The 25,559-nt window shown below is 40.3% G+C and overlaps 1 protein-coding gene across 17 annotated transcripts in view; it reads right to left on the minus strand.

The window, feature by feature from the left end:
* Positions 1-25,559, minus strand: part of PAG1 (phosphoprotein membrane anchor with glycosphingolipid microdomains 1) — a 147,174-nt gene that overhangs the window by 98,223 nt on the left and 23,392 nt on the right. For 8 of the 17 annotated variants that reach the window (XR_010121902.1, XR_010121905.1, XM_055286603.2 and 5 more), the window contains exon 2: positions 4,347-4,405. The exons of 5 other annotated variants lie outside the window; for them this stretch is intronic. The gene's annotated coding sequence lies outside the window, so the exon portion shown is untranslated. Of the gene's footprint in view, positions 1-4,346; positions 4,406-11,517; positions 11,599-25,559 lie in introns of all 17 variants that reach the window. 4 more of the 17 variants (XR_010121903.1, XM_055286605.2, XM_063643349.1 and 1 more) reach the window with 1 other exon arrangement.

Below are 25,559 nucleotides of genomic sequence, written 5' to 3' on the forward strand. Positions count from 1 at the left end.
ATATATATGTATATATATATGTATGTGTGTGTGTATATATATGTTGATATATATATCATATATATCATATGTCGTATATATATCAGCATATACATAGGATATATATATATCAACAAAAGGAGTACACTTTTAGGATTACACTTGACTTACATGGCCTAGCTACACATAGAGCTGTTACAGGTACTATAACACACCAGCAAGTACATAGGGTTATTCCAAAGTGAAGGAAGTATCCCAAAGTGAACACTCTCATGTTAACTGCCCCTTGGGCAGAAGTGCCCATCCTTTGGGCCAGGGAGCAGAATTACAGGGGACAGATCAACAGGGCCACTACATCCTTCCGGAGCAAGCTGACATTTGGTGTCAACAAGAGATTGTGGCTGAAGCTTTGATTCTATCCAGCCTGCTGTTCCAATAACCCGCTGTGCATCAGACACAATCATGGCTTGGCTTCAGTCACAATGTATTTAGGTCCATTTGCAAAGTAGCATAGAAAACAGAGGAGTAAAACTTAACTATATGCTGAAATGTTCCTTTTACACTTGGAAGCATCGCAAATGCACTTTTTCAGGCTTATGAGGATACCCTCTAGCATCAGAACATGGATTTTTGAGTCTTACAAAAGCTCTTCTTATTGTGCCTGCACCACAGATTTACACTGCTGTAACTCCTGTCAGACATCATCTTAGCTTTATGAATAAATAAAACTATGCTCTAGGGAAACATTGATTTAAGAGGAAAAATCAATATCCATCTAGCATGCAATAGACTTGAGCTTTAAGGCAGCTTATTCCCAAAGTACAGTACAATATGAAGTGTAAACCATACTTTTTGCTTCCTAATAAAGGATGAGTGAGAATATGTGAAATTGGCAGGCAAATGCTTGCTTTCCACAGTCCTCAGAATATCAGGAGTCATCTTTTCCTCTTAAAAGTAGCTTAGTTGATATTTCAAAAGAGGAAAGAGAAAGGGAAAAAGAAAAAAGGGGTAGGTGAAGCCATGGTGGCAAAATCTTGATACTCTGTGAATCTAGACTGCGAATATGTAAGGACTCAGTGATTCTCTCCTGTGTGTATAAAATTTTTCATCATAAGCAGTTTAAAAGTATGAGGCTGGGCATGGTGGTTCATGCCTGCAATCCCAGCATTTTGGGAAGCCAAATGGGAAGCTCGCTTGAGCCCAGGAGTTTGAGATCAGCCTGGGCAATACAGTGAGACCCCATCTCTACAAAAAATTAAAAAAATATAGCCAGGCATGGTGGCACGTGCCTGTATTCCTAGCTACCTGGAAGGTTGAGGTAGGAGGATCTCTTGAGCTCAGGGGTTTGAGGCTACAGTGAGCTATGTCCAGCCTGGGCCACAAAGTGAGACCCTGTCTCTAAAAGCAAACAAAACCAAAAGGAATTTAAAAATTATGTATGTTTGCTTGGGAAAAATTCTCAGGGAAAAATATCAGCCAAGATGCTAACAATGGTTCTCTTTGGGTAATGGATTCACAAGGAAATTTTTTCTTCCTTGAGAGTATTAAATTTTCCGACTATCGTGACTATGTATATGCTTTATAGTTCAGAAAACACACACACACAATAAACACAAGGAAGGATGGCAAAAAGAAAATGAAAGATTAATTACGCTGACTGCAAAGTATTTTGTTGACTACTGGCCTAGAGATAGCTAAGATTTATACTGTAACACTTATTTATATTCCAGGCCAACTCTTTCTTACTGCTCCTGGATGTTTTTCAGGGCGTAAGCAGGCTGCTATTAAAATTGACTGATTTAAAAAATAAAGCTAACAGCTTATGCTGAAATTAACCTCGTCTTTGTGAGCCAAAGATCAAATGCGAGACAAAAGCTGGCTAGAGTCATCATTTCCTCAGCTCTGCAATCACCTTACAACTTAAGACCATTTTCACAGTGGAGACAGTTGTTAAAAGTTCTGACAAGCCCTGCGGTAACCTTTGATTACAAAGCCACTCCAGAAAGCCAAGGCTCTTGCTTAGAATTGGTTTGAATTAAAAATGAATCCCATTATTTTCCTCTAGCTCCTCAAAGATGCAGTTCATCACTAATTGTGTTAACTCTGGCCTCTCAAGAAACACACTTATTTGTTAATTCAGCTTAGGAGTGCACATCTCCCTGGACGGTTGCTGATTCTGTGTTCTCTTTGCTTGTGTTTCTCTTTTTTGGGGGGCAATCCCAGCTCACTGAAACCTCCGCCTCCTGGGCTCAAGCAATTCTCGTGCCTCAGCCTCCCAAGTAGCTGGGATTATGGGTGTGCAACACCATGCCCGGCTAATTTTTGTATTTTTAGTAAAGACGGGGTTTCACCATGTTGGCCAGGCTGGTCTCGAACTCCTGGCCTCAAGTGATCTGCTCACCTCGGCCTCCTAGAGTGCTGGTATTACAGTCATGAGCCACTGCACCCAGCCTGCTTTGCTTATGTTTCTAATAACTGGAAAGAACAACTCTGGAAGTTTGAAATATATTTCCAAGGCACAGGCACATTGGAAGCCTGAAAATGGGTTGGGGCAATTTTAAATTTTGAATTTCAAATTAAAACATCATAAAGTCGCTACTATTATCACTAAAGTTGGTGCAGATACTGTCTGAATCTACTTCCACTGTGGAAATGATACACAATTACAAGTTACAAAAGAATGTAGCCACCATGTTCTGATCTCAGCAGAAGACGGAAAGGGGACATAAATTGGTTTTGGTGGCACTTCTTTAATGTAGCGAAAATAACAAGCAAAGCATTATTGTTGATAAGAATGCTTATATTTAGTCAGAAAAAAAGCATGGCTTGAGATAAATCACTTTTCATGAATTCTATCTTCTTTATTACAGTGTCAGAGATACATTCATTTAAAGAAATTAGAGCATCCACTGTGTGTTACTATGCTCCAGGCATTTATTAGATGTTGTAGGTACTAAAATGACATACAAACGTTGCCCTCAAGCTTAGCTTCTATAGGAGGGTGAGATGGAATAAAACTTAAGAAGTCAGCCATGTACAAAAAAGTACCACACAATGCTTTCCAGAAATTGGGAGGAATGTGATTCTACTATAGAAGCATGTGATGCCTATTCTAAAATATATAGATTCTTGAGTTAAATCTTAATTACCCCCAACTGGAAAACGCTCTACATTTCAGGCCATAATAATGTGTGTAAGGCGAGCAGCTCTAGTGGAAATGGAAATGCATTAGAGAAAATGTCTAATCCCTGAATCGAGATTCTTGTCAAATATTAGGAGATCAGAGGAAGGCGTTTTTAGAGTGTAGATAATCAAAGGTCTTCATGCACTGATTCTTTAGCTTAAGTTAACTAACAAAAGGCAGGCTGATTTCCAGGATCTGCGGTTATATTTAGAAAGACTGTGGCCTCAGAGGGGAACGAAAATAACCCTGAAATAGCTCCCTGCTCTCCTAAGAGGAAAGGGTTACTCTGGCAAGAGAAGGAATTTCTCAGTAAGTTGAAGCAAAGATTTAATTAAAAGACAGTGGCCTATTTTACAAGATTCCTTTGGTGAAGAGATTGGGAAAACTTAGACCAGATGAATTCCTTTCCAGGCCATACAGGCATTGGATAATGATTTAAAATGAATATGAGTCGGGCAGGCCATAACACTTGAGGTTTGTAAAATAAACCTTTCAAATGGGTGGACATAGTGCTTCGAAGTCCAGGATTCATTATAAAAACTGATAACCATTGTAGTAAACGAATTCCTAAAATAAAATACAGAATGTCTTTGTGTTAACCTGTTCCTTTAGTCTGAATGTTTTTTCTGCATTTGGTCTGTTCACAGAAGATGACCCAAGGTCATTAAGGAATTATTAACATAACTTTATCATCAGTGCAAAATGAGATTATTAATACCATGAATAGTGATAACCAAAAACACAGCCTTAGACATTTTTGGTGGTAGTGGCAGTGAGCACTGTGTATCCTATTAATCTATCAAGCCCATGAGACTATCCAATTATTATCCCTGTCTCAAAGATGAGGAAAGAGATTGAGAGAGAGTAGGCATTTAGCCCAATTTCACAGAGGCTTTACAAAGCTCAGCCATGGATGGGCTTACCACCAATCAAAGGGAAACACCATGTTGTAGGAAGTATACCCATGGGTGTCTTGGTTTCTATCACAGAAGACCTAAGGTGCTAAATCAAATCAGACTAGCTCATTCCCTGGACGTTTTTCAGCTTAGAAGCTGTGTGTCTGCAGACTTAATCCAAACAGAGTCTCCAAATCCACAACTGATGCATGCAAAGTTAAACTAAAAGCCAGCTTGAATGAGTAGTAATGTAGAATAAACCAGATAAATAAATACTTTGAAATCACCTTTTCCCAGCAATGAAGTTGTGGCCAACTGCCAAAATAGGAGAAAAACTTCGTGTTTTCTGGAAAAGAAAACCAAGAGAAAATAATTTCAAAATTCTGAACTGGATTAAAATTGCGACAATTAAGAGTAAAATGATCATCTTGTTATTTACTTATTTAAGATTTGGCCAACAGTAAGCAACTGAAAAAGGATTATTTAATTAGCTTTTACTGCTTTAATACTATAATAAAAGAACATTAAAAAGCAAAAGCTAAAACTTACTCTTAAAATACCCAGACCTATATGTTATCCCTAATTTTATACATGTAGAAAAGTAAAAATGATGCCATTAATTGCATGTAGTAATAAATTATGTCCATACTTCATTTTAATCATTGCCGCCGTCTAACTCATTCCCACCAAAGATAACAGTAACTAGGAGTTATCACCAGCACCGCACCTGCACACCTCAAACACAGACCTCTAGAGCCCACGTGCAATGTACATGGATTAAGCAAAAACAAAATTGGTTGCATGCCTCAAGAAGATGAAAGTCTTTTCAGCAAAAAAAAAAAAAAGGTGAAACAAAATTGTATAGAGACGTGATAACTGTTATATTTAGCTATATTATTTAATGTCTTCATCTTGAAATATGCTGTATTTTTGTTAACATGGCTTCTTATGCTTAAAAATAAAACTATCACTTATAAAGATCACTTCTCCAAGAATAAGTGTGATTTGAGTTTGAGGAATGTAACCTCAAATCGAAAATTCTGTTTTTGTAGAACTGTGCATCTAAGTAGACATCTGAAAATGTGCTAAGTGGAAGTAAAAAGCATGGGTAGTTAAAGAATGAACCTAATAACGAGACTGAATTTTCTCAGGAGAAATATCCACTGGGGGAAACCGGTGCCTCTTCTCCCCTCTTTTCTTTTTTGGTAAAGTTTAAAAGAGAAAAGAAAGAGCTATTTCTTAGAAGAAATAAAAAGGAAAGCAACATTTGGAAGACCAAATAGTCAAGCTGACTATAAGCAAGGTGGTAATTCCTCCATGAGCTCCAATGTCAGACTCCACAGTGGCCAGCAAGACATGAACCCCCAGACTCTTAACCCATGTGGTCTAAGAGCCGCCTGAATATGAGTACCAAGAGAAAAGTGCAGTAGAAGGTGAGAGAAGGTTCCATGCCAAGAGAGGCAGTAGAATGGTAAAGAACCCATTTGCCAAGAGTCCACATGCAATGAAGAAAGGCAATGGAAACTCTCTTGGCCTTTTACCGGGAAATCCCACATCCTGGGCTGCTAAGCATTATGGCTCAACAACACTGTGGGTGCTGGGAAATTTCCCCACCAGTCTGAAAACCTATCATTTATAAAACCAGGAGGATGCATTTCAAGCTGTAAACAATTGCATCAGAAACAAGTATTTGGGAATAGTACCTGTTCAAAAGTGGAGAAACAATTATTTTGAGAGGCTGCTAGTGGTGTCTAAAACACTGCCAAATCTGTTTAATGAACACTTATTGATAAATCTCTGTGCTATATACAAGGGGCACACAAAGGCAAAGATGACAAGGCCCAGTTCAGGAGCCCAAGTTACAAGTAAGTAGCACAATACAGAGAGAGAAGGGATAAGAGGAGTATGAACAGGTTGTGAATACAGTACAGAAAAGAGCAGGATAGTTTGGCTCTGCAGGGCCCATCCATGCTTGTTCTCCACAGCCCTTGTGACAAAACCCAAGCCCCTGGCATTGTGACAATCTCCCCATCACAGTGCTCAGCCTGTCCAGTGTCATCTCATCATCCTCACTGCCCTCCTGAGTCCTCCATGCCTCTGCCAGCCTATCTGCGTTAGAGGCTAACCAATATAGAAGGGTGAACAGACTAGCAGCACAGGGACCCACTGAAATGTGTGCTCCTTCAGCTGCACTCACCAGTGTAGGTGAAGACGTGGCGTGGGGAGAGAGCTGGGTTATGCAGGGTTGGGGTTTTGCTAGTGAGTATATGTAATAAAGCACCTGTTTTTAAGCTGGAAACTGTAGTGTACTTGTAAAGAGTCAGTGAATCCTGGCACCTGATAGGTGGGTCCTCCAACTTGTTCCAACCTCCTGTCCCACTGTGTCCTCAGCCAGTCACATCCTTCTCAATCCTCTCCTTCCTTTAGAGTCCAATGAGGAAATAACTATAAACACCAATGTAAAATACATGCTCTAAAACAGGGCTTTCAACCTTGGCCTTGCTGACATCTGGGGCTGGAGAATTCTTTGTTTTGAGGGGCTAGCATTTCCTGCCCTGAGTTGTAATAAACAAAAATGTCTCCAGACTTCAACAAATATCCCCTTAGGAGCGAAATCATCCCCATGTTGAAAATCACTGGTCTAAAATGAATGATGACTTATTAAAACACAATAATTTGAGCATAGTGGCTCACACCTATAATCCCAGCTACTTAGGAGGCTGAGGTGAGAGGATTGCTTGAGCCCAGGATTTTGAGGCTGCAGTGAGCTACTACACTCCAGCCTGGGCGACAGAGTGAGGGCATCTCTTCAACACAAACACATACTCACATATTTATATCATAACTTTCATATCATGCAGAAAAACAGTAGTGAGGATGGGGACCATTGGAAAGGGCATAGATGAGGGAGTGGGTGCATGTAAAAAACACCTGGTGTATTCTTGGCCCTGCATGAGGTCATTTATCTTATCCACTATGCACAAAACACCCTGTGCTTTTCCCTCTGCATCACAGCTGCTCAAAACCTTGAGAGGCAATGATTTAGTGCATGGTGACAATGTTATTAAAAGCAGAACTCTTCACAATAAAACAAAAAGTATTGCTAGATATGCCTTTCCTTCACTTTCAGTAGACTGAACACCTGACTCCTTGAGAATGACCAACACAACACATTTTCATGGCAATCAACTTCATTCTGTGCCGTCTTAGGACATTTCCACTGCCAACTTGTCCTGTGGTTGTTTTCATCATGATTGGCCCACATGGAGTCCTAGGCATAGCCATGATATATCTCTTTTCCTCAAACCACAGTGAATTAGGCATATTTAGCCTGCAGATTTGTAAAATGGAACTGGTTACAGCTCTGCTAGCGTCCTAAGTGAGGATGACAATGTTACGGAGTGCAGAGCAGTGTGGGGTGGTTACATCCTGACTCAGACTACCAACCTCCCTGAGCGCATAAAATGAGACGAGGGACAGGATTCTCAGACGGAATTTGATGTTGGTCCCTTCCCCTCCTGATCCTCAAAGGGCCTGATGGGCTCAACAATCTCTAGTAAATTCAGCACATTCAGGTCCAAAAGTATCCCCTAACGGATCTTCCTTAGCCTTGTCTATTCAAAAAGACCGGGAGGGGCTTTTTAAATACATGTGTAGATATGCAGTTCTTCCTAGTTGGCTTTTTCTGATTCTGTCCAAACACAATCACATCTCCCATGCTAGTATCTATGCAAATACTTTCTTTAAGGAGAACGTCCATGTGTCAGCCACTATTCTAGGTGGGGGTTTCGATATTGACCAGGACAAAATTCCCTGTCCTCATGGATCTTTCTAGTGGAGGTGGGGAACAAACCCACCATCTAGCAGAACAGCTGTGACAATCACTGAAGAAAACCACAGAGGCACTGTGGGGGTAGGGACTGCCTGGGGAGTAGGCGCTGCTTTGAGCTGGGGAGTCAGGAAAGGCAGCACTGAGAAAACGTTGGTTGAGCACAGACCTGAAGGTGGGGAGGAGGCAGGTCAGAGGGGGCTGGTTCGACTGGCCCCTCCATGTGCCCACCTTGGGCACCCCTCAGAGAGCTACAGCATGCCTGGTGCTTCCACACCCACTGCTTGGGAGCACCAGCCAGGCGTGGGCACACATGCAGACATGTGGGCAGATCCAGGAAAGGCAGCAAGATTATCAGCTGAAAATGAGGATGGAGAGGGAGGTATTTGAGGTTTGAGGAGAGGGCACAAGAAGATGATCCAGAAAAGGGGAAGAGTGAACAGAATAGCGGCACAGGGACCCACTGAGATGAAAGTGGGACCTGTGAGCACAGTGATGAGTGCTCCGTCAGCTGCACTCACCAGTGTAGGTGAAGATGTGGCGTGGGAGAGAGCTGTGTTACGCAGGGTTGGGTTTTGCCAGTGAGGATCATGAGGAAAGAGGAAGCAGCAAAGAACCTCAGGGTGGATGCAAAAGAATAATTATAACACAAGATCATGGAATCTAAGCTAGATAAGTAGGAAAGGAGAACTGGAGGGGGTGACAGACAATGAAAATTAGTAGGATCACTGGATGGTGAGTACTGGTGGGCCACGAATGGTTGGAGTTAAGGTACAGGGGATAGAAGACAGAAGGTGGTGATCAGAGGATGGAATGGTTGGGGAGACAGTGGATTAGACACTTGCTACTTAAAGTATGGCCCCAGACCAGCAGTTTCTGCAGTATCTGGGGACTTGTTAAAAATGGCAGAATCCCAGACCCTACCTCAGATCTACTGAATCAGACTCTGCATTCTAATAAGACCCCCAGGTGATTCACACTAAATTCGGGGAAAAACAGCCTTAAACCACTGTCACATCTGCACCATGCTGGCTCAATTTGCAGGCAACCAGAAGCCACAGACACCCTATAAAAAAGGGCGAGTGAATAGCACTCTGAGGTTAGGAAATTCCCTGGGGCTCTGTTTCCCCTTCAAACAGCTCCACTTTAAGTCGCTCATTTTGGTTTCTGGGGTTTCTATCCAGCTGCCTCATGCTCTTGTTCTGCCAGGCCTTGCAGTCTTATGATATGGTTAGCAGGCTTAAAATTCAATTTCCCAAAGAACGCTGCCCCTCCAAATATTGGTTAGCCTCCCCTCCCTGTCTGTGGGCAAAGAGCATCTCCTTACTTCCTGCAACCAGGTACCTATCTCCACTCTCATTTGCCGGAGAGAAGGCAACCAGATACTTAGTGTCCTCAATTCAGCCTGTGTAATTCCATGTGCCCATACAGATCTATTCCAAGACCCTAATGCAAAATGTATAGTATTGCCATTTGTGGCTTTTTAGAAGTTTAGCTTTCTGCTATATAATAGTCAGGGTTTTGTATCTTCTGCTATGAGTAGACTGACTTGCCTCTTTATAATCTTATAAAAAAGAGAAAACAGTTGTATATGACATTAGAGTGAAAGATGAGGTTGAGTCTAGTTAATGGAGGCTTTGCCTCCTTAAAAGCTTTATTCATAATAAAACGAGTGTGACATTTTCATGAACCCAGACACAACCTCCTGTACAAACACCTGCATGTGAAATAATTTAGAATCTCTAGCTTCTTTAAAGACAAATGATTTCAGATGCTGTCGCGTATGAGTTTTACTATGATTACTAATAATCATCAAGTACTATTTGCAGACACCATGCTATATATTCCATACATCCTCATCTTATTTAATGCTCACAAGGATTCATACTATTGTTATGCTGGTCCTACAGATGAGGAAACTGAGGCCTAGAAATGTGAAATGACACAGCCAGTGAGTCATTGACTCAGCCAGTGAGCCGGTGGCACCAAGTTTCAAACCGAAGTGCACCTGATTCCACAGTGGCTCCCCACGCACATACACAGGATAACACATAGCTGAAGCCCAACAGCGTGGCACACACAGATCCCTCTGCATTCCCGCATCTCTGAGCATACACATAGTCACTACTAAATATTATATGTGCCTACTTGAATTGAGAAGGTGTAAACAAGGGTCTCTAATCTCACTATTGGTAAATATCTGATACAGAGGCCCTTGCTTAGATGTGAACGTTTTCTAGATCTGTGATAATTCTTGTAGCTCTTGCTAAGTTACAATAATCAATGAAATGAGCCATCCTGGCATCACTCTGCTAACCTGTGATACAGTTGTAACAAACTGGCTCATCACTACAGGTACCTGAACACAATCTCTGTTCGTTGCTGACCTGGCCTCCAGGAACAGAACCTGTTCTGCTTTCAAGAGAAAATGCCAGCAATGACCTCTTATCTGATCCTTTCCCACACCAAGGCAGATCAAGTCCTCAGGTCAGTTCAGCAAACGCAAATGTGTACAGAAGAAATAGAAGCAAATCCAAAGCTTCCCATGTGAATTATCACAAGGCTTTGGAGATACCAGTTGCCTTCTCGGCATCACCTAACAGCCCATGATTCAGAGATAACAATGTCCAGCTCTGCCTCCTTTGCTTCCCACGGATGGTGTGAGGGTGACTAGATGGGCCTGCAGTCCTTGGGTAGGAGGAGCTGAGGTTAATTTAATAAGCCTATGTACACACACAGTGCTGAGACGCACAAAGTCAAGCCAAGGCACCTGCACATGGTGATTAGGGTTAGGCATTCAGGGCTGATAAAATATTTCTTTTTAAGTCAGTGAGGCCAAAACAAAGCAAACAACAACATTAAAAGTAGCCTCAGAAACTGACCTTCCCATTTCCAACCCCTATCTGAAAAATAGAAAGAGAAATCTCTTGCTTTTATGTAAAAATTATAGGGCAACTTCTCTGGTTTCTCAGATTTTGAAAGGAAGACAAGCTGTAAGAAAATAAATATCCTAGGGCCCATGCTAAGTACATACTTTTTAAAAATTTTAATGTGTTCTATATCTGGATGAACATTTATTACTCCATATTTATTACTGCCTCAATATTTATTACTGTCTCTATACATATTTCTCTGTCTTAGGTTGTCAAGTCTGATAAGGCAAAGACCAAATATACTTAGTTCTTTTGTAAAGCATAGGAAGCTGTTATGCATAATTAGGCACTTAAAGAGTTTTTGATGAAGATGATTATGAAGAATGAGAATGGTTAATACCATGGTAGGCATGTTTCATGAAACCTTCCTGTCTTTTCTAAAATGTCAGCTGACTGCACGTTCATAGAATCGTAGAGTTAATGGAAGCTTGGGCTTAGAAATCATGCAGAGCTTGCTAAACAGTGTGTGATCTGCAGACCAGCAGCATTGGCACCACCCAGGAGCTTGTTAGAAAGGCAAACCCTGGGCCTCGCTCCAGACCTACTGAGTCAGAATCTGCACATTTAACAGGATGTACATTAAAGTCTAAGAGGCACCAACTAGAGAACCATCAAGTTCAACTGCTTCATTTTACAGCTGAGAAAGTTTGGGACCCAGACAGGCTAAGTGATTTGTAAGCCCTTCCATATCCTGACCTGGGATTTGCTGCTCTCTATTCCAACCTTCTACAGCCTCTTCTACTTCAGGAGTACTCCTTGCATTTCTCTTCTGTGGGCCTACAGGAACAAAACTGTAAATAAATAACAACCCACAGATTGCAGGGAACACCACAATAATGGTAATATTTGTTTGCCTCAGTCTTTTTTCTTTTCCTCACTCACATTTGAATACCAATTGTCACTCTCCTAACATATGGTGACTTTTATGGAAAAAACATTAATTTCTTCAGGTGTAAAGAGATTGGCTGTACTTTGGTTCACAATTAAGTTTTTTTTTCACATTTAGAAATCTGAAAGGAATTTGTTGGATATAAAAGAAAAATGCTGTCTTGAAGAAGATATGCCTTAAAAAAAGCAGAGATTAATCAAATCGATAACGCAAGATGTGGAGTAAAGGTTTGAAAATAATATGAAAATTTTGCTGAAAGCAAAATGTTTAGATTGGTTAGAGACAAGGACAGACTGACCTGTGTTCCATCACTTCCTAAATAAACCTTGGGAGAGACCACCCTAACAAAGAGAGCCAGAAGGGAACAGGCTTACTTAAAAGCACTCTCCTCTCCCTCAAGGCATGGCCTTCATAAGAGAACATCATCCCATCATTTGGGATCAAACCCATGTAAATGAAATAGATCAATAAAAATCCATGAACCCAAAAATATTATTTCCGACATGGCCATTGTTATAAATGTACTCAGCAAATGTCTTGATGTACAGAAGTAGGAAAATACATAGAAGGTGTCTGCTAGTTTATCTCCTTCAGTGCCAGAGTTTCTGGGTTTGAAGTACTTAGTTGCATGTGACTTTTCATATACTTGTTTATTGAGGTAAGTGGGCTTAAACTTTTAATCTGTTTAGTAAAATCAACTGCAAAAGTATTAAAACCTATTACTAAAGACATTTTGTAGACAAATATCTAAAAAGAATTGAGGTCAATCAATTTCATTGTAATTTGAAGGTTTTTCTTCTCTATCCCTTAGTTAAGTAGGGATAAGAACTAAGGCCTTCTTCACCAGGGCAAAATACCTTCCTAACATACTATAAGTCATGAACAGATGTACTTTGGAAATGAGAAGATTTGAGTTTAGCACACAGACTGAATCTGAAAAATCATCTAAGGTTGGAAACAAGTTCTCCAAAGAGACACATCTATGTTTTTTTGGAAAAGAGACATGTTTTCTTTGGAGAAAACACACATTAACAAGGATCTCAAAGGCAGGCAATCCTTTATCCTTGCTTATTATTCCTTTATGCTTCCTTATTTTCCCTAAATTTCTTCTTAGGCTCCTGACTCTATACACTAAGGGACGGGCTATTTAGATGACATTGTAGGTACAGAATAAAAAGAGCAATTGACAAAAAAAAAATTGTCCAGTGCAGAGATGCTGTTACTTACCGGCTGTTTACATGATGAGGTAAATACTATTATTATTCCCATTTACACATGAGGAAACTGAAGCATTCAGAGATAACCTATTTGCTCAAGGTTACACAGTAGTATGACAGAGTGAGGCAGAAACTAAAAATGCACGGTCTGGTTCCAGAGTACAGGCGCTTTATTCAATATTTATTTCATTCTTCACCCCTTCACCCACTTCCTTATCTTCCATCTTGCCTACAAATGCTAGAGTTCCACCTACAGTGGAATTATAAGCTAAGAAGTCACTCATCTCCTGGTCTGGTGATATCCTTGCCAGGACTCAACCTTCGCAGGCCTCCCCTTCCAGTAACAATAACATAGATTAGCAACCAGAGGTCGGACAGGAAGAGTCTACAGATTCCATCCCAAGCAGCCTTTCCACTCCTTGATTTCCCGCCCCCTTACTTCCTATCAGCTCAAACACTAATTTCTGCATTAATATGGGAGCCAAACAAGAAGCCACTTCTTCAGGAATCACATGCCCAGCCTGGAAGGTCATCCCAACACCACTCACGCAAACAAGGCAGCCTCCAGTCATCTACTCCTCGATCGGAAAAAAACAAAAACAAAAACACTTCTGATTGTAATATAATTTGCAGGACTATTATCCTCAGACAATATTGAATTACTTAGGAGTTCAACATCAAACAATCATTTCACTTCTGGATGTCTACTCTGTAACGAGAATGTGCTAGGCACTACAAAGGCGATCAACAGGAATAACTTATTAACCCTTCCCTCATGGCAAATTCCCCTTCTGTGAAATTCTTTACTTCCATTTCCTATTTGGTCAAGTATTTCAGACTGAGCATATGAGACTCAGGAGAGACACTCAGAGTTGGGCCCCTTAAGAGAAAGACCGATAGGGGTGGAGGGGCCTTGAATTGTAGAACTGAAAATACTTCAGTAGAAAGCCAGACACAGAAGAAATACTTATTATTATTATTATTATTATGTGTATCACATGCCATGAAGCAAAATCAATTTATTTCATTTATTTATTTATTTTGAGACAGGGTCTCGCTCTGTTGCTCAGGCTGGAGTACAGTGGCACGATCATGGCTCACTACAGGCTCAACCTCCCAGATTCAAGTGATTCTCCCACCTCAGCCTGAGTAGCTGGGACTACAGGCACATACCACCATGCCGGGATAATTTTTAAAATTTTTTGTAGAGGTTGAGTTTTGCCATCTTGCCCAGGCTGGTCTCAAACTCCTGGGCTCAAGTGATCCTCCCATCAAGGCCTCCCAAAGGGCTGGGATTACAGGCATGAGCCACTGCACCTGGCACAAAATCAATTTATAAGCACCTCATTGAATCTCCACAAAACTACTAGAAAGTCTTTAGAAAGGAATGTTAAAGCAATTGTAATGATGAACCTCTGTTCTTTTTCCTGAGAAGCTAGATGCCTGGATTTTTATATATCTCAAAATGTTTAAATATATACTGCTAATGTAAATTTAAAAAGAATAATCTACTGCCCAGCACTAAGTGAGCAAACAAAATATGCTTGAGGATCAGGTCTGAGGGCCATTTGGAATATGGCTTCTCCCAGGTGGGAGTAGGATGGGATTTTGATAGGAAAAGTCTTCAATTTCAGTCCCACAGCTATGACTCTGTGACCTAGGAAAAGTGCTTAAAACTTCTGAGGTGAGTGTCCTGCTGCAGAAAGATACTTGGATACTAATAGCCATGCAGATAGGCCAAAGAGTATAGTCACTAAGAAAGGATGCAGGCTTTGGGACCAGACTGTCCAGTCCAAATGTGGCCTCACTACTCATCAGGGCAAATCATTCAACCTCGCCACATCTCAGTGTGTTCTTCTTTACAATAATGCTGACCTCACAGGGTGTTTAGCAGTTAACAAATATTATCTATTTTTTAACATATATGATTGATAAAACAGAATCCCTTGCCTTCCTTCCCAATCCCCAAGCAAATAAAAAAAAATTAGACTTTAGAAGAGGCAACTTCGCACTAACATCTTTCTGAAGTTGGATATGCAAAGTTATTTATATATGATATAGCATTGTGTTTTCAAATTGATGTAGCTACAAGAAATTTTTAAAAGTTATTTCATTTTTTAAATTAAATTTTAAAATTTTAGATAGTTATAGATTCACAAGCAGTTACTTATAATAAAGAGGGATCTCATGTACCCACTGCTCAGTTTCCCTCACTGGTAACTTCTTGCAACACTATAGTACATTACAACTAAGGTATACACACTGACAGAGGGAAGATACAGAACATTTCCATCGCCAAGTATTACTCATGTTGCCCTTCTGTAGCCCCACCCACTTCCCTCCTGCCCCTACCACATCCTTAACTCCTAGCAATCGTGAATCTCATCTCTATTTGTACGATTTTATCATTTAAAGAATGTTATATAAATGGAGTCATGTTACATGTAGCTATTTGGGATTGGGCTTATTCACACAGCATGGCTCTCTGGAGATTCACACTAGCTGCTGCATGTATCAATAGCTCCTTTGTTTTATTGTGGAGTAGTATTCCATGATATGGATGAACCAGTTTGTTTAGCCACTCATCCATTAAAGGACATTTGGGTTATTTCCAGTTTTGACTATTACAAATAAGGTTGCTATAAGCATTAATACACAGGTTTTTGTGAGAGTGTGACTTTATTTCTCTGGGATTAAATGCTGAGGAGTGAAATTGCTGTATCTCAAAATCCTTGGCCAGGTACGGTGGCTCACGCCTGTAATCCCAGCACTTTGGGAGACCGAGGCAGGCAGATCACCTGAGGTCAGGAGTTCAAGACTAGCCTGGCCAACACAGCAAAACCCCATCTCTACTAAAAATACAAAAATCAGCCAGGCATGGTGGCACACGCCTGTAGTCCCAGCTACTCGGGAGGCTGAGGCATGAGAATTACTTGAACCTAGCAGGCAGAGGTTGCAGTGAGCCGAGACTGTGCCACTGTGCTCCAGCCTGGGCAACAGAGTGAGACACTGTCTCAAAAAAAAAGGAAAAGAAAAGAAAAGAAAAGAAAATCCTGAAATTAATTACCTCTGCAAAATCTCTTTTACCACGTTAAAAAATAAAAAGAAAAAAAGAACCTGATTCACTAGTTCTGGGAATCAAGACGTGAACATCATTGGTGGGGAGCCATTATTCCGCCTACTACACTCAACTCCTTGTATCTGTAGGTTTCAGTCTTCTGTTAAATGTGGCAAGTCTTCAGCTATGACTGTTCAAGTACTTTTCCAGCCCCTCCCTCTTCCTATGCTTCTTGTGGGTCTCTAATGACACAAATGGTAAATGTCAAGTGTAGTTCCACAGGTCCTTGAGGCTTTATATTCTATTTTCTCTCTAGTGTTGAGACAGAATAATTTTGATGGTTCTCTCTTTACTGATTCTTTCCCGTCCCCTGCATTCTGTTGTCCAGCCCACCCACTGAGATTTTTATTTAGGTTACTGTATTTTTCTGTTCTAAGATGCCCACTAGGTTCTTCATTATATTTTTTATTTATTTCCTGAGGTTTCTATTTTTTCATTTGCATCCAGCATGTTCAGAATTCCTCAATGATGCATTTTTATGATGGCTGTTTTAAAATCCTTAGCAGACAATTCTAACATCCCTGTCATTTTGGTGCTGGCCTCTGTTGACTGCTTTTTTTTCTTCATTCAGTGTGAGATCTTCCTGGTTTTTGGTATCACAAGTGATTTTTTTTTATCATTGAAACCTGGACATTTTGGGTATTATATTATGAGACTCTGGATCTTACTTAAACTTTCTATTTTAGTTACGTTCCTCTGTTACCACTCCAAGAAGGGAATGGGGAGACTGTGTTATTATTGCTGGTTCAGCCTGATTACTGGGGTAGAATCAGGTTCCCTACTACACCTCCCCTGATACCTGAGGGGGATGCATTCTTACGCTAGTGAGGAGTGGGAGTTTTGGCTCTCCATCCGGCCTCCAACAATACTTCTTGGCTGGGAGAAACAGTGTTTCTACTTCCCACATGATGTCCACTAACACCACCCCAGTTGGAGAGGAAAAGGGCTCCTCATTACTGTTAGGAGTTGGGGAGAGTAGAAACCCAGGTTCCGCATGTGGTTTCTACTTACATGGGGTTGGGGTGGAGGCTCTTGTTACTATGCAGCAGAAATGAAAGCCTTGGCTCCCTACTCAGTTTTCTGTGACACTACCCAGTGGCAAGGGCTGGGGTGCCTTGGGACACCCCAGCTCTCAATTTAGAACTGGCAAGGGTGGAAGTTTAGGCTTCCCTATCAGCTTTTGCCGGTAGGGTGAGGCCACATTTTTTTTTCTGTGGGACTTGGCTAGAGTACAACAGTTATTCTCTAAAAGTTTTCCATTTTGCTAGGCTCTACTTTTTCTGGTCCTCTGGCTTCAGAAAACAGATTTTCATCTTTTACTTATTTGTTTTTGTACGTGCCTGTTGGTGTTTTTCACTTGCTGCCTTCTTCATCAGGAATATATGGGATCTCAGTCAGGTGTGGTGGCTCACATCTATAATCCCAGCAATTTGGGAGGTCGAGGTGGGTAGATCACTTGAGGTCAGGAGTTCAAGATCAGCCTGGCCAACATGGTGAAACCCCATCTCTACTAAAAATATAAAAATTAGCCAGGCATGGTGGTGCATGCCTGTAATCCCAGCTACTTGGGAGGCTGAGGCAGGAGAATCATTTGAACCCGGGAGGTGGAGGTTGTAGTGAGCCAAGATGGCGCCACTGCACTCCAGCATGGGCAACAAAGTGAGACTCCATCTTAAAAAAAAAAAAAAAGGGAATATGTGAGCTCTGGGAAATATGATGCAAAAAGAAGAAAAGCCAGGTAACTCACTATTGTGTGTTGCTTGGGTTTTGAGGTCTATAGATATTCTGCCATCTCTCCTCTACCTTTCAGAGTCTTCTTTTTTTTTTTTTTTTTTTTTGAGATGGAGTCTTGCTCTGTTGCCCAGGCTGGAATGCAGTGGCACAATCTTGGCTCACTGCAAGCTCCGCCTCCCAGGTTCATGCCATTCTCCTGTCTCAGCCTCCCAAGTAGCTGGGACTACAGGCGTGTGCCACCTTGCCCAGCTAATTTTTTGTATTTTTAGTAGAGACGGGGTTTCACCGCGTTCGCCGGGATGGTCTCGATCTCCTGACCCTGTGATCCGCCCGCCTCGGCCTCCCAAAGTGCTGGGATTACAGGCATGAGCCACCGCGCCCAGCCCAGAGTCTTCTTACGTTTGTTTTATGTACAATGTCTGGGAATTTTAGTTGTACTTAGTGGGAAGAACAGGGAAAAGTATGTCTACTCCATGTTCCTGGAAATAGAACAAATTTTTCATTTCATTTTGAGGTTAAAAATTAGAAACCTCTTTAAGTAAGGGCATTGCATTTGCTATACTGAAAAGGCTACATCCAATAGTAGCAAAAGTTTACATAAAATCAATTTAAAATACTTTCAAAATACCTTAAGAAAAACTTCAAAACCATGTATTTAACCCTTAAGAAAATCAATTTTAAAATAATATATTTTAAAGTTCTCAAAAAGTACCCAAATGATGTTAGTTAACTTTTTGTTTCAAGATATTTCAAGAAAATGAAAGGAAGGGGCTTTTTCTGTGTGGGGGCAATTTTGCAATTATTACCCTTAATACGAGAGGTTTTTAGTTTTCTTCCTACTTTGGTAATTATTTGAAGGCTTCTTTCTTTCCAAAGTTGTCTATAAGAAGTGGCTACACAGGTCTTATGTAAGATTATATTTATATTATCTCAAAAATTTTTTCCCCAATGGCTTTTTATGGGATTTAAGAGAACTGGATGTACATTATGAGTGTCAGTCACTATATTAGAGCAGACAAGTGCCAAAAATTACATCTATTTTCCTTTAACCAACCTTTATTATAAGTAAAATGTACAGAGTGGCAAAAACACAGTGAAAAGTAATGGAAATCTATGTGAAATACATTAAGATGAAGTCCGTTTTCTTTTTTTACAGTTCAACATGAAAGGTTACTGTTAAGAAATTTGAGAGAAAATACCAGAGTCAAATAAGATACAATAAATGGCAAGAAATGTATAAATACAAATACTCTTCAAATTGATGAAGGCACTTTAAAACAGTCTAGGAGTAGCTCTGAATTAAGATGGTTGTTGGGCCTTTACTTGGAATAGTTCTTAGAAAAATCAGGGCTCTGATTTTATGCTCCATGTGCCAATTAGAAGCAAATGGCGATTCCTCCGGCTAGACTCTAAATTCATCACATTATTGCTTCATATAGCCATTTTCTCTTCCTTCGTTGAACAGAAGGAAACTGCATGGTACAGTAGTCAGTGAAATGTAAAATAAGGATTAACAAGCCATTCTGGAGATTTAGCAAAATGAAGCTTCATCAACCAGCTTGACTCACAGCCAATCCAGCAAAAAGCACCCTAGAAAGAAAACTAAACAGTGAAGTGACAAGTAGCACAAAAAATTAAGTAACTCAGGCATTAAAATCATGAAAAGGTGCATTGTGTTCTGTGATCAACCAAGCCCATTACTAGAATAACAAGAATCCATCCTGTACTCAATATGCAAGTCCAAAACAGCCCACTGGCCTACCGTGAAATCTGCTTAGGAAAGAAAATAGTACATTACCCTACCTATCTTCACAGAAGTAAATTTACCAAAAGAGAGGAATAGAGCAATATATAGGATTTTGTGAGGACTTATTTTCCCTTTATGTGAAAAGGACACATGACACATCCTTACAGAGCTGAGGCATAGCAAAGGCTGTACCATCTCCAGGTGCCTGAGACCTAGAAATAATGTTGAATAAATTTGAGTTTTGTTTGGTCAGAGTAAGTCTTTCATATGCAAAACCGAATTGTTAATACAGTCAGGTAAACCTAAGTACACAGTCAATATTTGAAGTCTTTGAATGCTTAACATTATAGCATGCATTTTGGTCAATTATGTTTTTTTGGTTTAGGATCTTTTTCATACACAATTCTAATTCTTCTAGCAAGTAGTTACACTTTTAATCTGGCTTGTTTTTACAGGCTATTTCATAACAGAATTTTGTCTTATTTAATAATGAATATTTACTCTAAATCAGAATTTATTACTGGGAGTACTGTAAAAAGAAGTCATCTATCTAGTTCATTTTTTCATCTTCAGACAGGAATACATTAAAGTAGTTCAGGGCAAACATGAGTAGTTCTTACTCTCACTGTTAGGGAAGAAAGCAAGAAATGTGTGTGTGTGTGTGTGTGCGTGTGTGTGTGTGTGTGTGCATAAAAGGATGCAATAACAGGACATAAAAGAAAAAATATTTGAAACATATAGAAGTGGAATAGTCTCTGGAATATATAAAAATGCCTATGTATTGATAAGAAAAACATAAACAGCCCAAACAAAAAATAGGCAAAAGATACAAACAAATATCTCTCATGAGGAAAAGCACAAATTGTTCATAATTGTAGGAAAAGATGTTCCACCTCATTGGCAGTCAGGGAAATGCAAATTGAGGCCCATAATAAGATATTATTTCACATCTACTAGACAAGCAAATTAAAAAATATAACGTTAGGTTATGGTGTGGAGGAGGTGCATTGGGGTACTCTCATGTACTGCTTGTGGGAAAGTAAACTGATATAACCACATTGAAAAAAGTTTCTCATTGCCTTTTAAAACGTACATGTCCATGACTGACGATAAGTACTTCTATTCTAAGGTATATACCTGAGAGCAGGGGTCAGTTTGCTGACCCCTACTCCATGGCCCCCAAGCTAAGAATTACTTTTACGTTTTTTTTTCTTTTTTTTTTTTTTGAGACGGAGTCTCGCTGTCACCCAGGCTGGAGTGCAGTGGCGCAATCTCGGCTCACTGCAGGCTCTGCCTCCCAGGTTCACGCCATTCTCCTGCCTCAGCCTCCCGAGTAGCTGGGACTACAGGCGCCCGCCACCACGCCCGGCTAATTTTTTGTATTTTTAGTAGAGATGGGGTTTCACCATGTTAGCCAGGATGGTCTTGATCTCCTGACCTCGTGATCCACCCGCCTTGGCCTCCCAAAGTGCTGGGATTATAGGCGTGAGCCACCGCGCCCGACCTACATTTTTAAAGAGTTGTAGAAGCGGCCAGGCATGGTGGCTTATGCCTGTAATCCCAGCACTTTGGGAGGCCAAGGCGGGCGGATCCCGAGGTCAGGAGATCGAGACCAGCCTGACCAACATGGTGAAACCCCGTCTCTACTAAAAGTACAAAAATTAGCTGGGCTTGGTGGCATGTGCCTGTAATCCCAGCTATTCTGGAGGCTGAGGCAGGAGAACCGCTTGAATCCGGGAGGTGGAGGTTGCAGTGAGCCGAGATCACATCATTGCACTTTAGCCTGGGCAACAGAACGAGACTCTGTCTCAAAAAAAAAAAAAAAAAAAGAATTTTAGAAGCATCAGCAGCAACAGTGACTATATGTGCCCTTGTAACGCCTAAAATATTTAGTACCTCACCATTTACAGAAAATGTTTGCTGACTCATTTTAAAGAAACTCTTGCATATTCTTTGCATTGTGTTAATAATAGAACAGAATGATAAAACCCAAATGTCTATCAACAGGAGAGTGGGTAAGTCAATTGTAGAATATTCATACAATGAAAGTGTATTCAGCAATGAAAATGAACCAAGCTAGATGCAACATACTGTAATTTCAATAAGAACTGAGTAAAAGAAGCGAGTTACAGGGCACACTGAGTAGGACTCGACTTGCACAAAGTTACAGAACAAGCCCAGCTAATGTTTCGGGGATAAGTGCATGCATGTGGCTCTGTGGCTGCAGGAGAACAAACCCTCGGCTGCAAGGCTACCCTGCAGTCAGTCACCTGGGCTGGCCAGGCACCCCGCACTGGGGCCAGAGACCCAAATAAGCCATTTTGTATGTTGTCCACTATGATTTAAAGAATTTTGACAGTTTTAGGAAAGGGAAGACATCTGAGGTGTCATTGGGCCCCTCCTAAATACATATCAAAGATCAGTGGGGGAAAAAATACTGATTTAAAGCTTAAGATTTCTCAGAACCAACATTTACTCTAACTTTAAAATACATCTGTACTGTCTAATTACCTCATTTTTTTTTTCCCAAAAATAACTCCTTAATATCTATTATCTCAAGAGAGCTTTGGGTCTGGGTGTGCTTCTTTAATTATGTATTATTTACCTCCCAACTCCTTCCTAAAAGGATTTGAAGCAGCCTGAGTAATTTACATGTTTATGAAAAAAATGTACTAGACACAAGTGGAACATTGTGCTTCAACAGTAGTTCATTAGAATTACAACTGGTTATCAATGTTATTTTTATGATCTTTAATCCCCCAAAGTCCATTACCCTTCTAAAGAATAGTTCCTGGCACTAAAATAAGCATTCCGTAATCACTATTAACTGCGGATTTTTTTCACCTCTCTTATTTTTTTCTCTACTGCATTTAACACCATAATGTGTTGATGCTTGTTATAGTTAGGGGGCTAGGGTTAGGGCTAGGGTTAGGACAAATTGCAAAATGACTATAATACAAATAGCAAAATGACTATAATACAAATAGCAAAATGACTATAATACAAAATAGACAAATAGCAAAATGACTATAATATCTTTTGGTGTAATCAGAGAGAGCTGGGTAAGGAGATCTAGAAAATAGTGGGAAAGTACTAAGTCACAAAAAAAGAGCCCAAATAAATCTGCCTTGCCTATTGAATACTAACAAACAAATATTTGAACAGACAAGCAAACTAACCCCATCACCCACCTTCAGAAAAGAAGCTAGCTTAACATGCCAGTGGAAAGATATAGAAATGCTAAACTCTAACAAGAGCAAAGGAAAGTTGTTATGGAAAATATCAAAGTGAAAGGATTTAGATAAATTGAAGAGGTTCATTTATCATCCTTAAGGAAAAAAGGTAAATCAGCAAAGGACAGTTTCTTTCTTGTCAATAATAGCTGATCTATTTGTTTTTAGCTTTTTGAGAAAGCATTGTACCACATTCTTGTTGTTCACCGCTGTAATTCAATATGCTAAATAATTTTTACAAGTGGAGATTTATCACAATTATGTTAAGAACTGTGAAAGATCTGAGATTGCACCCAACTTACAAGTTAACAAGTTGGCCTGCACATTTTTACAGATGCTAGAAGAAGATACAAAACTCCTGGGTCTGAAACAAAGGACTTAATTATTTACAGGATAATTAACAGCATTAAGTTTCATGTTCAGTCACTTCTACTTAGTGTCCAAATACAGGGGGCACTGTAGAGGGACTCAGGCAGATGCTGTGCATGCAGTGGGTTTGTATCATACTTAAAGAACCCTGATGGGCCGGCGTGGTGGCTCACGCCTGTAATCCCAGCACTTTGGGGGCTGAGGCGGGCGGATCACGAGGTCAGGAGATCAAGGCCATCCTGGCTAACACAGTGAAACCCCATCTCTACTAAAAATACAAAAAATTAGCCAGGTGTGGTGGCAGATGCCTGTAGTCTCAGCTACTCAGGAGGCTGAGCAGGAGAATGGCATAAACCCGGGAGGTGGAGCTTGCAGTGAGCTGAGGTGGCATCACTGCACTCCAGCCTGGGCGACAGAGCGAGACTCCGTCTCAAAAAAAGAAAAAAAAAAAAAGAACCCTGAGTTTAGGGAACATGAACTGTTCGTAATGGAGCCTTGCCCTGCTGGGAGACATTATCTTTATTGGATTGTACAGTAAACAAACCTACCCTTTGCTCTGGAGGGAAACACTATCTTTAGCTTCTACAGCTTTATCTTCTACAGCTACATTACAAACATCCTTGAAAAGACAGTTTAGAACAAAAGGGTTGTTAATGCCTCTGCTTGCATGACATGCAGAAACGTGAGAGTCCATGAAGAATGGTCTCCCAGCATGCTCATTTAAAAAACAAAAACAAATCTGTGAGGGAAGATGTTGATTGAAATTGCATTAAAATCATAGATTAATTTAAAAAATCAAAGATGATCCTATATTGAGTCTCTCAATCCACAAACTCTGCATATATCTTTCCACTTACTCTTAGCTCTTTTATGCATTTCAATAGTTCTATAATTCTCTTCACAAAGGACCATGAGTAGTTTCTGTTGCAAATGTAAATGGTATTTTTATATAATTAAAACAATCTCAAACAATTACCTAATTTTCCTGGTGTACAGGAATACAACCATGACATGTCCCACAATTTTTCTACACTCTCTCCCAGGTAATTTGTCGAACTCCCTCTTGGCTTTATCAATCGATAGCATTCTACAAATATTCAGTGAGTATTCTATGTCCCTGGGGTGGACTATAAAACAGGAACACATATATGGAGCTCTTATTCTGTGCCAGACTCTGTTCTCATGCTTTCTATATATTAGCTCTAATATTTCTCACAAAACCCTATGAGACATTCTGTTATTTAGATAAGGACAATTAAAAAGATAGGATATGTAACTTGCCCAACACTACAAATAAGTGATTGGCTCCTACAGACTAGATCCAATGCTAGACACTGAGGAAATAAATATTAAGATGTGACATCTGCCTTCAAGAAGCTCATAGTCCAGTGGGAGAAAGAGAGACCACTAACCAGCAATTACAGCAGAATGTGAAAGGCATTTTGAAAGAGATGTAATAGAGCATGTGGGAATGCAAATGAGGGACACTGAAACCAGATTAGGTTGAGGTGGTTGGCCAATCAGGATCAGCTTCTCAGAGAACAGGACACCTGAAGAGGGAAGTCAGCTGACAAACTCTAGGGAGTGGTTTATGAAAGCCTCGGGCCACACGTGAGGAACTCTTGAGTTATATAACTAGAACACAAATCACACAGCAGAATGCAAGAAATGAGGCTGACTGACCCACCAGGGGTCTGATCGCTAAAGACTCTGTATGCCACGTTAAGGAGTTAGATCTCTTACCTGGAGACAATGTTCAGAAAAATCAATGAAGGATTTTAAAGAATGACCTGAGCAGACTGGCACGTTAGAAAATTCTTCCTGGCAAGAGGGTGGAAAATATTGATAATATAGTCCTAGCCAAGTCTGGCAGAATGGAGACTAGCTAATACAGGAACATACGTCATCCAGATGATAAGGGTCTAAACTAAGAGAATGGCCAAAGGACTTGAAATCAAAAGCAGATTCAATATTTAATAGACAGAGCATACAGACCTTGAAGGATGAAGAGGCATCAAGAGTGATTTCCTGTTTTATTTGCCTCATCTATTGAATAGGAGACAGTAAGGCAAAGACTACAGGAAGATATAAGATGTGGAAGAGGGAAGCATATTGGGGCACACTGACAAGCTGGTTATTTGCACATGCCGAATTAGAGTATCATATATCAAAAATTCATTTTGTATCAGGCACCTAAGGGATTCTCCAAAAGACGAACTAAACATAATTCTTTTCTCCTATGATCTAGTAGAGAATCATGTTTCACTTAATGATGGGGATACATCCTGAGAAATGCATCATTGGGCAATTTCATCATGTGAACATCATACAATGTACTTACACAAACCTAGATGGTATAGTGTACTACATACCTAGGCTATATGGGGTAGCCTATTGCTCCTAGGCTACAAACCTGTACAGCATGTTACTG

Source organism: Symphalangus syndactylus, chromosome 7 (genome assembly GCF_028878055.3).
Source record: "Symphalangus syndactylus isolate Jambi chromosome 7, NHGRI_mSymSyn1-v2.1_pri, whole genome shotgun sequence".
NCBI classification, from domain to species: domain Eukaryota; kingdom Metazoa; phylum Chordata; class Mammalia; order Primates; family Hylobatidae; genus Symphalangus; species Symphalangus syndactylus.